This window comes from Trachinotus anak, unplaced genomic scaffold, assembly GCF_046630095.1.
Source record: "Trachinotus anak isolate AG129_WGS33_773 ecotype Australia unplaced genomic scaffold, CSIRO_AGI_Tana_v1 ptg000018l, whole genome shotgun sequence".
NCBI lineage: Eukaryota > Metazoa > Chordata > Actinopteri > Carangiformes > Carangidae > Trachinotus > Trachinotus anak.
In genome coordinates this window covers 2008519-2022230 of record NW_027273869.1, presented here as the reverse complement: position 1 = coordinate 2022230, position 13712 = coordinate 2008519, and the positions used below count along the sequence as shown (strand labels likewise).

At 42.5% G+C, this 13712-nt stretch overlaps 1 non-coding gene across 1 annotated transcript; it reads right to left on the bottom strand.

The window, feature by feature from the left end:
* Positions 1–2630: 2630 nt before the first annotated feature.
* trnae-cuc (transfer RNA glutamic acid (anticodon CUC)) lies at positions 2631–2702 on the bottom strand. Its single transcript has one exon. It is a non-coding gene; the product is annotated as a tRNA-Glu (tRNA).
* Between the last annotated feature and the right edge of the window lie 11010 nt (positions 2703–13712).

Genomic DNA, 13712 nt, shown 5'->3' with positions numbered 1-13712 from the left:
TCAGTCATTTATATTTTGGCAATATACAAAAACTGGTGTTAGTAAAAACAAAGGTCACCCATTAGTTAGTTCACCTGCTTATCTCAGTCTTATACAGTAAAATAATACATAATGTAGTGTTTACAACAATGTGCATTGTAGTGTTTCTTAGATTTACATTTTAATCAATCAATATTCAATTGTCACAGTAATTACAGTTTGGCCTGAGCAGGGGAATCAACATGGCACTCAACAACAACTCATAAACGCATGCATTCAAGTGTTAGTAACCAGCAGTTTTTCCCCATTTCAACCATATAAGAAAATAAAGTTTGATACTTACCCTCATGATGAGTGGTATCAATTCACAGTCACTAGGACATCAAGCAGAACACTAGAACACAAACACGACCAGAACGTGGTCAACATGAGAACAAAAGATTGAAGTCATTTTGGTCGGTCAAGTCGGTTTGGGAAAACAGTTCATGGTCCCAGAGTCGTCAACTGATGCAGGACAGTTTGACAATCACGGTGTTGTAGCAGCAGCTATAACACACATAAAAAATAAAAAAGATCAATTATATTTAATGGAATATGCATTTCGTAGCATTTTTTTAAATGAATTAAAGAACAAAACTTAAAGTCACAGCCACATTGTTTGGTAGGAGAAATACTCAGCATTGGTCTCTCCAGCTCTCCAGACCCACCCATGGCTTCAGCAGGATCATGTGATGTGTCATCAGAGAGGAGTTCTGCTTCTTTTGCAGGTATTGTTGCAGCTTGTGCATCTTCGTGCCTGGAGTGCAGCTTTTCCTCAGTATAAAGGCTGCAAAGGTGCAGTTTACACAAGAGCCAAAACCAACCAGTTGGTCATCCTCTGATACTGCTGCTGTTGTTGCAACTGGCTTTTTTGAGTCAAACTGCATAAGAGATTAGATCTCTTTAAAGCTGAGGGCGTAACTCACAAAGGACAGAAGGCTTTCCTTGCTGTTCCCCTCTGCCACGAAGACTCCTGTAGCCTCTTCTTTCTGCTGGTTCTTGATTTGGTAAATGGTATACCCCATGTCATTCTCAAGAAGCCAGTGAAACGACTTCCCCTTATATTTTCCAAACTGTGAGGGCGCTCTGTCGGACCAGCTCCTCCTTTACAGGTGCAGACCTGTCCTGTAGAGATGGGTTGCTCTTTATCAGTCTGGTTGCATCGGTCAGATCTTGGTGGAGATATCCAAGTGGTCTCTTGCAAAACACAGCACTGATTCTCCCAGGGAAAAAGTCTTGCTTGTACATTTTGCCTGCCATGAAAAAAAAGTTTTGAGTCCTGTATATTTGTCCATCATAGACATGGAGTAGGAAGTTTAAATAAATATCAGCAATTTTTACTGTCAGCATATTCACAGAATCAGAAATATACACAAACTTGTTTATTTATAATTATACTAAAACAAAAATAAAAAAATATAAATAAGAAGTATATAAAATAGATGTGCATTATATCGGCATAGGAATATGTAAAAATATATAAAGATATGTATACATTTGTCTAACAGTATATACAACAGCTGGAACAGTGGTCTAAAAAGTAATGTACAGTATATGTACAGTGTTTACTGAATCTATCTGTTTCCTCCTCCACAATCAGAGAAATGTTCCATTTAAACCATTATTCTGTTTCAAACTCATACAAAATATAATTTATTTGTCGGTCACTTGGTTCTTTTTTACATTCTTCAAACATGACGTACCAATTCTAAATTCAATTCAATTCAATTCAATTTTATTTGTATAGCGCCAAATCATAATATACATTATCTCAAGGCACTTTACAGGGTAAGGTCAAGACCTTACTTTGTTACAGAATAAACCCAACAGTTCCCACAAAGAGCAAGCGCTTGGCGACAGGGGGGAGGAAAAACTCCCTTTTAACAGGAAGAAACCTCCAACAGAACCGGGCTCAGGGTGGGCGGCCGTCTGCCTCGACCGGTTGGGTTTAGGAGAAGATAGAAAGAGGGGGAGGGGGAGGAGAGGGGAGAGAAGAGAGAGAGAGAGAGAGACCAGGAACAGCTGTGTCGGTAATGGTGTTATCAATAACAAATGTCCACAACAGAAGATCAAGCTGGCATTAGTTAATTTGTCGCTGCAAGAATGAAAGGCGGAGACAACAGACAGCTCCCAGAAACGCCATCACGGCACAAGCTAGTGGCCAAAAATATATTACATCCGTAGTGGTTTAGCACTACTATAGAGAATGAATGGGAAACAGTTTAAACAGCCAGCTTATCTCATCTGAGCATTCCCTGACCAGGAACCTTGCCAGTAAACCATCACGGAGACACATGTTGAGAGTCAGAGGAAAATAAAAAAACACAATTGCATAATTTGGAATGTTGTGTCATAAGTACTCCCTACATGTCAGAACATGTACTTTGCCAATGACCATAACAGGATTCAGCGTCCGAGCTGTCATACGAGGGATTCTCACCATATGCTTGTTACCTGTGGTCCATTTTGTATGGGGGCACTGGTCCATCTTGTGTATATGTCCAATTAAGCCTTTTCGTGGAGACTGGGTGAGATTAGTGCCCCGTATTGAATCGTGAAGGAAGAGAAAAGCATTTGGGAGCTCATTCATGTATCACAGTAGAAATTTTGCATTCCCTGACCAGGAATCAAACCTGGGCCGCAGCGGTGAGAGCGCCGAATCCTAGCCACTAGACCATCAGGGAGAGATACCACAGGGGATGATCACAAAGTAGTCAATTGAACAGTTATCATCCTGTTCCGTAATCACCCTTTTTCATTGAATGACTTGCACCTTCCCATAAACAGCCAGCTTATCTCATCTGAGCATTCCCTGACTGGGAATCGGCATTCAAAATCCTTGTCAGTAAACCATCACCGTGACACATGTTGAGAGTCACAGGAAAAGAATAAAAAAACACAATTGCATAATTTGGAATGTTGTGTCATAAGTACTTCCTACATGTCAGAACATGTACTTTGCCAATGACCATAACAGGATTCAACCTTCGAGGCAGCATACTAGAGATTCTCACCATATGCTTGTCACCTGTGGTCCATTTTGTATGGGGGCACTGGTCCATCTTGTGTATATGTTCAGTTAAGCATTTTCGTGGAGACTGGGTGAGATTAGTGCCCTGTATTGAATCAGGAAGGAAGAAAAAAACATTTGGGAGCTCATTCATCTATCACAGTAGAAACTTTGCATTCCCTGACCAGGAATCGAACCCAGGCTGCAGCAGCGAGTGCACCAAATCCTAGCCATTAGACCATCAGGGAGAGATACCATGGTGGACAGTGACAAAGTAGTCAATTGTTTGTTTAGCTGAACAATTCCCAGTGGCTGCGATGGTTGACCCAGGTTTGATTCCCAGCCAATGCACTCTTTGAGAGAGGTTGTCAGAAGTTGCACTTTCCCATAAACAGCCAGTTTATCTCTTTATTTTTTATCTCACATTCCAAACTTGATCTGTTGAATACAAACGTAAAGGAGGCTTACACTACTTAAGCTCTACCAACATTTGGCAGATCAGACCATAATCAGATTTTTCCTCAGCCTTTCTACAAACCGTGTGTACTGAGGCAGGCTGCAACCACCTGCTCCTTCAGGAACTGGACCCCAGAGGCCATTCTCTAATGTACTGTTTCGAGGGCACAGATTGGAATGTAGTGTTGGAGTCACAGGAAAAATGATAATAGCAAGGACGCTGATCCTGATAGAATGGTAGACCACAGCACAGATTACATTAAGCTCTGTATGGAAACTGTAATACCAACAAGGACTGTACACTGCTTTCCAAACAACAAACCCTGGATTACCAGTAACATCAAGACCCTCTTCAACCAAAAAAAGGAGGCCTTCAGGGTCGGAGACAGGGAGAAGTGTAAGTGTGTGCAACATGAGCTAATGAGGAGAGTTAAGCAGGTGAAGGAGGACTATAAAAGTAAAGTAGAGAGGAAGCTGCAGCACAGCAACACTAGAGAGGTGTGAATGGGATGAGGAACATCACTGGCTATAAAGAGAAGAACAGCCAGGTAACATCAGGTGATGTGGACAGGGCCAATGATTTCAACCTGTTCTACAACAGGTTTGACAGAGCCTCGCCTGTTCTCTCTCCCACCACTTCAGCTGCAGCTTCTGCTATGTCTTCTGGCAGGAGACAGGAGTCTCCTGTCCTTTACAGTGGATAAGCAGAGCTCAAGAGGCTATGTCCTGGAGAGGCAAACTGCCCAGATGGTGTGTGCCTGAAGCTGCTTACGGACTGCTCAGCAGCAGCTTGTTAAGTGAGGAATATGTTCTTTGATTTTTCAAGTGCATTTAACACCATCTGACCCCCCATTCTCAAAGATAAGCCAGAAGGGATTGGGTGGATCCCTCCTTCACATCCTGGATTGTGGATTATCTCACAAGACAACCACAGTACAGGCTGTGTCTCAGGGACAGTGGTCAGCAGCACTGGGGCTCCACAGGGGACGGTCCTGGCTCTGGTTTTGTTCACCCTGTATACAGCAGACTTTAAATACAACTCTGAGTCTCCACATCCAGAAATACTTGGATGACACAGCTATTGTGGCATGTATCAGGGATGGGCAGAAAGGAGAGTACAATGATCTGACGATGGCCTTCAGTGAATGGAGTGACAAGAACTGCCTCACTTCACCCAATCAATGTTCAAGGGAAAGACATGGAGGTGGTGCACACTGATAAATACCAGGGTGTGCACCTGGAAAGTAAACTGGACTTGTCTCTGAACACAGATGCCATCTACAGGAAGGGGCAGAGCCGGCTCTTTTTCCTCAGGAAGCTCAGGTGCTTTGACATCTGCAGTGAAATGCTGCAAATGTTTTATCAGTCAGTGGTGGAGAGTGTCGTCCACTCTGCTGTGGTGTGCTGGGGCAGAAGCATGTCAGACCAGAATGCATGGAGACTGGACCAGCTGGTTCAAAACACTGAGTTGGTGACTCTAGGGGTCTGGACTCACTCAGAACTGTTGTGGAGAGACACATGCTCTGTAAGATGCAGACATCTTGGAAAATACCAATTACCCTCTCTATAACATCCTTCAGACCAGAGAGGCAGCTACAGCAGCAGCCAGTGTCTCATCTCTCTTCACTGCAGAACTGAGAGGTTCAGGAAATCCTCTGTTCCCTGTGCAATCAGACTGTTTAACATCTCAGCCAAAGGCAGTGGTCATGACATGGACTTCAGCTATCAGGCTCCTCTCCTGTGGAACCAGCTCCCAGTGTGGGTTCGGGAGGCAGACACCCTCTCTACCTTTAAGATCAGGCTTAAAACTGTCTTGTTTAGTAAAGCTTATAGTTAGGGCTGGCTCGGGTATGTCCTGACCCATCCCTTAGTTATGCTGCTATAGAGCTAGACTGCTGGGGGATTCCCATGATTCACTGGGCGCTCTCTCTCTATTTCTGTCTCTCTCCCTCTCTCTCTCTCAATGACTTCATGCCATTAACTTTGTTTTTTTTTTTCTCTCCCGTAGTTTTGTGCTTCTCCTCTCTCTCCCTCTCTCTGTCCTCATTCTGCAGGTATCTCTGCCTCGGGAGCAGCAGGATCCAGATCCACCACTACTCATCTTTACTATTACTATTACCTGTCTTTATTATTAATAACGCCATTACCGACACAGCTGTTCCTGGTCTCTCTCTCTTCTCTCCCCTCTCCTCCCCCTCCCCCTCTTTCTATCTTCCCCTAAACCCAACCGGTCGAGGCAGACGGCCGCCCACCCTGAGCCCGGTTCTGTTGGAGGTTTCTTCCTGTTAAAAGGGAGTTTTTCCTCCCCCCTGTCGCCAAGCGCTTGCTCGTTGTGGGAACTGTTGGGTTTTTCTCTGTAACAAAGTAAGGTCTTGACCTTACCCTGTAAAGTGCCTTGAGATAATGTATATTATGATTTGGCGCTATACAAATAAATTGAATTGAAATTGAATTGAATTGAATCTTAGCTGAATACAGTAGTGAGCTACTGGAGAATCTGAATTTCCCCAAGGGATTAAAAAAGTATTTTATTTATCTATCTATCTATCTATCTATCTATCTATCTATCTATCTATCTATCTATCTATCTATCTATCTATCTATCTATCTATCTATCAAAATCTTTGACTCATTAGTCAATAACCAATTGAAGTGTTACATAACCAAGTACTCCACTCTAAATCGCTATCAATCTGGGTTTAGAACAGAGCATAGCACAATCTCTGTTGCTAACCTTGTCTTAAATGATATTGGGACCTCTGTAAACAATAAGATGCATTGTGCAGCTCTTTTTGCTGATCTATCAAAAGCCTTTGATAATTTTACACTCTTAGACAGCCTATGAGACCATGAGGCACGGACTCAACCATTTTCAGATGGTTCAGTAATTATCTCTCAGACAGCAGTGTATAAAAGTGGGCAATGTTAAATCTTTCTCTTCCAGTGACTAAGGGCATTCCACAGAGTTTCATCTTAGGTCCTGTATTGTTTACTATCTACATTAATAACATTGGCAGGTCCCTTAACAAGTCATTTTCATTTTTATGCAGATGACACAGTTTATACAGTTCTGCAACATCCATCCAGTCAGCCATTGATAATCTGCAACATTCATGTAATTCAGTATGCAATCCTCAACCTTAAACTCACTTTAAATGCAGATAAAACAAAGTTTATAGTACACTGATTGAGAAAGTTTCTCATTATAAATATCTAGGCATCTGCATTGATGTATTGACATTATATTAACTCACATAGACAACTTGACTCACAAATTAAGGATGTAACTTAGCTTTTTGTTTAGGAATAGGTTCTGTCTCCCACTGTGTCAAAGGAAAAAGATTGTGGAGGCGACCTTTCTCTCTACACTAGATTATGGAGATGTTATTTATTGACATGCTCCCATTTCCAACCATAAACATCTGGATGTTGACTATCAATCAGCTCCAGAAGATCAAATGTCCTACACTTCAACTTAAAAATAATACTGTACAGAGGTGTATTCAGATTTGTTGTATACTGTAGGTCAAAAAATGATATCTGTAGCTGATCAGATTTTTAATCTTCTTTTGTTATTCTTTCATCAGGTAACTAGTGGAGATAATAACAGTGGGTTTAGTCTGCGCACTAGTTTGCTGTTTTGTCACTAGGTCCACCCGTGTGTGTTGGCCAGAACACCACTTAAGGCAGTGTTTTCCAGAGTATTGATAAATAAAGGGCTTAAAGAGGTAGAGATGCTGTTAGCTTGTTTTTTTACTTATTTGTAGCAAAGGTATACATTCCACTACACATGCAGTACAGCTGACTAATGTTGTAGTTGTGGTTTTCTCTAAAAAATGAATAACAGATACACAGCTGAATAAAGGACAAAAAATATGTGTATGCATTAATTTAACTAAATGCCATTAAATTACATTAGTCTTTCCTTGGTCATAAACAAAGCCCAGATCGCTCATTACACAGGTTTCTCAGTCACATTACCACTGTATAAAATTACTGGTGATGTTGGAATAACACACCTGCTATCTATCATCAGAATCAGAATCAGAATCAGAATCAGAATCAGAATCAGTTTTATTGCCAAGTATGTTTTCACATACGAGGAATTTTTTCTGGTGATTGGTGCAATTGAGGATCAGGGGGATCAGCAACAGTGGGGCTCTTTAGCCTTGTTGATGAGGCTAATAGCAGATGGGAAGAAGCTATTTTTGTGGCGAGAGGTTTTGGTCCTGAAGGACAGCAGCCTCCTGCCAGAGGGGAGTGACTCAAAGAGTTTGTGTCCAGGGTGGGAGGAGTCAGCTACAATCTTCCTTGCACGCCTCAAAGTCCTTGAGGCGTACAGGTCCTGGAGGGATGGTAGATTGCAGCCAATCACCTTTTCCGCAGAGTGGATGATACGCTGCAGTCTGTTATTGTCCCTCTCCGTGGCAGCAGCGTACCAGATGGTGATGGAGGAGGTGAGGATGGACTCAATGATGGAGGTGTAGAAGTTCACCATCATAGTCCTTGGCAGGTTGAACTTCTTCAACTGCCTCAGGAACAGAGATGGACAGAGTACTCGACCCCAGTACTTGAGTAAGAGTACAAATACTACCGGTCAGAATTTACTCCGTTACAAGTAAAAGTAGCTCAGTCTAAATGTTACTCGAGTAAGAGTAAAAAAGTACTTGCTTTTAAAGGTACTTAAGTATCCAAAAGTACATGCTTTTAAATTTACTTTAAGTAAAAGTAAGAGTAAGAGTAAACTTCTTATTTTTCACATCAATGAATTACTATAATTTTTTCTAAATGAATTTAAGGACCTTTTAAGTCTTGTTTCTGAGAATTAACTCTTTGAAACCACCTGCACTGATGTGCTTGCTTTTAGAACCACAATGTTTTATAAAGCCTGCAGAAACACCTATAAGAACAAATAAAATGAATGGGAGCGTAAGAGGACAGCAGATGTTGCAGATGCAGTGTTTATTAACAATCATTAAAACTGTAACCAAATGAACCTGCACCGTCCAACTAACTCTCTATCATTTAGCTAAGTTGGGAACTGGAACCCCCTCAAAGACCAATGTTGTCCCCAGACCACTGGTTGAGAACCACTGCTTTACAAAAAACTACATCTCTGCTTTCAATAACTCAATGTTGAAGTCACTTGACTTTCCAGGAAGGACATGTGCAAGTACAATATAGGAGCACAACAAACTCTGGCTCCCCATGTCTGTCTTGTCTTGTCTCTTGTCTCTATTATCTGCTTTTCCGTAGATCCCAGTGGAGAGCGTGCACTGTGATAGGTTTCATTCTTTGACAAACACAGCTTCTGTCCAATAGTATTTTAGAATAAAAAAAAAAAAAAAAAAAGAGCAGACCTGAAAGTAACGAGTACTTTTCAGCCTTCCTAGAAATTTACTCGAGTAAAAGTAAAAATATTTGTCTTGGAAATGTATTCAAGTAAGAGTAATAAGTACCAAAGAAATCTAATACTCAAGTAAAGTACAAATCCTCTGGATATGTACTTAAGTACAGTACTTAAGTAAATTTACTCCGTTACTGTCCACCACTGCTCAGGAAATACATCCTCTGCTGAGCTTTTTTGATGAGGGAGCTGATGTTTAGCTCCCATTTGAGATCCTCTGTGATGGTGGTACCCAAGAAGCGGAAATGCTCCACGGTAGCCACGGCGGAGTCGCACAGGGTGATGGGGGTGGGTGGGGCTGGGCTCTTCCTGAAGTCCACTATCATTTCCACTGTCTTCAGAGCGTTAAGCTCTAGGTTGTTCTGCCTGCACCAGGTCACCAGACGGTCAGTCTCCCACCTGTAGGCAGACTCATCGCCATCAGAGATGAGTCCAATGAGAGTGGTGTCATCTGCAAACTTCAGGAGCTTGACAGACTGATGGCTGGAGGTGTTGGTGTACAGGGAGAAGAGCAGAGGAGAAAGAACGCAGCCTTGCGGGGATCCAGTGCTGATGGTCTGGGAGTCAGACACATGCTTTCCTAGCTTCACGTGCTGCCTCCTGTCAGACAGGAAGTCGGTGATCCACCTGCAGGTGGAGTCAGGCACGCTCAGCTGGGAGAGCTTGTCCTGCAGCAGAGCTGGGATGATGGTGTTGAAGGCAGAGCTGAAGTCCACAAACAGGATCCTGGCATAGGTCCCTGAGGAGTCCAGGTGCTGGAGGATGAAGTGGAGAGCCATGTTGACGGCGTCATCTACAGACCTGTTGGCTCTGTAGGCGAACTGCAGGGGGTCCAGGAGTGGGTCAGTGATGGATTTGAGGTGGGACAGGACAAGGCGCTCAAATGATTTCATGACCACAGAGGTCAGGGCAATGGGTCTGTAGTCATTTAGACCTGTGGGCCTTGGTTTTTTGGGGACAGGGATGATGGTGGAGGATTTGAAGCAGGCTGGCACGTGGCAGGTCTCCAGTGAAGTGTTGAAGTGTTGAAGTGTGAAGATGTCCGTGAACACTGGAGACAGCTGATCAGCACAGTGCTTAAGGGATGATGGAGAGACAGAGTCAGGACCGGCTGCTTTGCGGGGGTTCTGCTTCTTAAAAAGCCTGTTGACATGAGGAGGAGGGGGGTTCTGATGTGGCTCTGATGTGGAGGTTAGTGTCAGGCTTGTCCCATTGTCTTTCAAAGCGGCAGTAGAACTCATTCAGATCGTTGGCCAGACGGAAGTCGTTAATGGAGTGGGGGGGTTTAGGTTTGTAGTTTGTGATCTTTCTGAGCCCTTTCCAGACAGAAGCAGAGTCATTGGCTGAGAACTGGAGCTGAAGTTTCTCAGAGTACAGTCGTTTAGCTTCTCTCACCGCCTTGCTAAACCTGTACTTGGACTCTTTAAACTTGTCCCTGTCCCCACTCCTGAAAGCTTCCTCCTTTTGCCTCCTGAGCTGACTGAGCTTAGCTGTTTGTATATATTATTATATATCATTTGTATAAAAATCCTCATGCTGACAATTTGCTTTTATTTTGAAACCTGCTACATCCATTCACAGAGTTAGTGTAACTTCAACATCAGCACAGATATCAACACTTCATCTGAACTACTTCGTACCTTAATCAAATTATAAAACACCCTTAACAGTATTAACAATAGGTTACAATTGAACACAGCTTCAACTGGAGCTTTAACTTCGCAGACATGAGACTGGCTCGCATTAGCATAGTCATCACACAGCAAGCACATAGACTGACTTGTTCACATGGACTAACAGAAGTTAATCCTCAGCAACAGCTGCATCAACATAAAGTCATTCAAACCAAAATAATGCAATAAGTACTACTCACTCTTTCACTGATACAATGTTAAAGGAGTTACTGCACTGCACAACTAACCGTAAGATATAACTTATTCTTCTGTATGAGGTCATTTACAATATAATGATCACTTGGGCTGGCTCATGCTATACCTTTGGGACTTTTTCTACCTAACTGTTGATTTATATAAAAACATATTGCCCATTTTAGACTTAATTTTATCATTAAAAGTTGTTGTATGGCTGCTTGTGGTAAAAGAACATTTAGCATTTGACATATTTCAAAGATAGGTAGAGATAAGTAAAGCCTAGTGTCAGCTGTTTTCAGTCTAGTGTCAGTCTAATGTCAGCTGGTTTGGATCGAGAGTCAGCTGGTTTTAGTCTGGTGTCTGCTGGTTTCAGTCTAGTGTCAGCTGGTTTCAGACGTGTGTCAGCTGGTTTCAGTCTAGTGTTAGTATAGGGTCAGCTGGTTTCAGTCTGGTATCCGCTGGTTTCAGTCAAGCGTCAGCTGGTTTCAGTCTAGTATCAGCTAGTTTCAGTTGAGTGTCAGCTGGTTTCAGTCTGGTTTCAGCTCTTTATCTGTCCTCTCCTCTCTGTGCTCATATATACAGAATTATCATTCAGCTGAATTCACAATATAGCTGTTTTTCTGTTGTCATAACAACAAAACTGTGATTGAAACATGCCCCATTAAGACATATATAGACATCTTTATGTAAGACATACATAAAGATAAGATAAAGATAAAGATGAAGGTGTTCAGTGGCTTATTCATGTATTCAGTTAAGATTCAAGTCCATGTCATGATCCTCTGTCTTTGGCTGAGGTTAAACAGTCTGATGACAGTGGAACAAAGGATTTCCTGAATCTTTCAGTCATGCAGTGAAGAGAGATGAGATATTGGCTGCTGCTGTAGCTGCCTCTCTGGTCTGAAGGATGTTGTGGAGAGGGTGGTTGGTATTGTCCAAGAAAACTGCATCTCACAGACCATGTGTCTCCACAACAGTTCTGAGTGAGTCCAGACGCCTACAGTCACCAACCCAGCATTTTGAACCAGCTGGTCCAGTCTCCATGCGTTCTGGTCTGACATGCTTCTGCCCCAGCACACCACAGCAGAGTGGACGACACTCTCCACCACTGACTGATAAAACATTTGCAGCATTTCACTGCAGATGTCAAAGCACCTGAGCTTCCTGAGGAAAAAGAGCCGGCTCTGCCCCTTCTTGTAGATGGCATCTGTGTTCAGAGACAAGTACAGTTTACTGTCCAGGTGCACACCAAGGTATTAATAGGTGTGCACCACCTCAATGTCTTTCCCTCTAACTCTGACTGGCTGAAGAGTGGGTCTAGACCTGTGAAAGTCAAAGACCATCACCTTGGTCTTTGAGGTTCAGAAGGAGGGAGTTCTTGTTGCTCCATTCACTGAAGGCCATTGTCAGACCCCTGTTACTCTCCTTCCTGCCCCTTCCTGATACACACTATAATAACTGTTAACCAGCAGTTATTTCAAAACTGCTGCTAAAATCTTGATTTGATGACCACAACCTGGTCTGACAAAATCACCAAACACATCAGTTAAAAACAAAGACTGACCTGTGATTTCAGCTGGCTTCACTTTACAATGATCACTCACAGAGAAAGACAGAAGAGACACAATATCTTTTTTTATTGTGTCTCTCACATAGAGCACAGTGTCTGTCTGGGTAACAAACTGCTGCTCCACCTCTCTCACACTCACTGAATGGAGTAGACAAGGAAAGACAGGGCAGGGCTGGTGACTTTCTTCTATGGAAAGTAGCTAAGGTTTTGTTCAAAAAGTCACCAGGTTTCTTTTGAAAATTGAATGACAAATGCACCAAGTCTGAAACACTGCAGACTTTGAAAGCTCACTAAAGGAAGTCTTGTTGTGCCAGTTCAGTTTGAAAAGAGCAAGAGCCACTGGGGAATTCCAATACTCAGCCTGCCAAATAATGGTATATCTTGATCACTCAGTCATGGACATTCACAGCCAAAATAAAAAGTAATTAGCATTGAAATCTTTCAAATGGTACCCAGTAATAATTATTTGATTTCCCTGAATTTCAATGCTGTATTTTACAGTTCAGCATTGTAAAAAGGGTCTTTCGCAGTTAGGTTAATAGTACTTCACCACTAATGTGGGAAAAAGTGTTACTAGGCAGTGAAAACACTCAGTGAGCATGTAATTAGAAACACCACACTAACACTGGGCATGTCCTCAGTTCTTCGGGTCCTATATCTAGATGTTAAACTTTCCTCTGAGACTCTGCCCCATGTTGACATGACTGCATCACATTCATGCTGCAGCTCTCCTGTTCTACGACAACCCAAAGGGGGTCTACTGGATCAAGGTCTGGAGACTGAACTGAACTCACTGTGATGCTGATGAAACCAGTTTGTGACATGGAGCATTATACTGCAGGAAGTAGCTGTTAGAAGATGGTGAACTGTGGTCATGAAGGATGAACATGGTCAGCAACAAGACTCAGACAGAAAATGTTGTGAGTGAAAATCCAGGAGATCGGCAGTTTGAGAAACACTCAGAACAGCTACCATCGTGTCACAGTCAGAGTCACTGAGTCAACGACTGTATGCGGAGTGTGAAGGACTAATTTTGGTAGTTCTACTTCCACATGCACATCTCATTATCAAACATGAATGACAACTGTGTGTTAGGTTACCTGACTCGGTGGAATTTCTTTCCCTTTTCTTTTTTTTGTTGCAGTGTACAGGAGGCCCTCTGCTCTATCAATATCCCTGTTCACACTTGAATACAGCAGATTTGAACTGAGGGTGAATCCTACTTTTTACAAGTCCACATATCACTCAAACCAATGTGTCAAGAGGCTGGAGTTGAGGCTGTAAATCAATTCAGCCTTTACAGTGATTGCAGTATATGTGCTGATTTTTCCAATTCAGTTAAATTTTATTTGTATAGTGCCAAATCATAATATACATTAT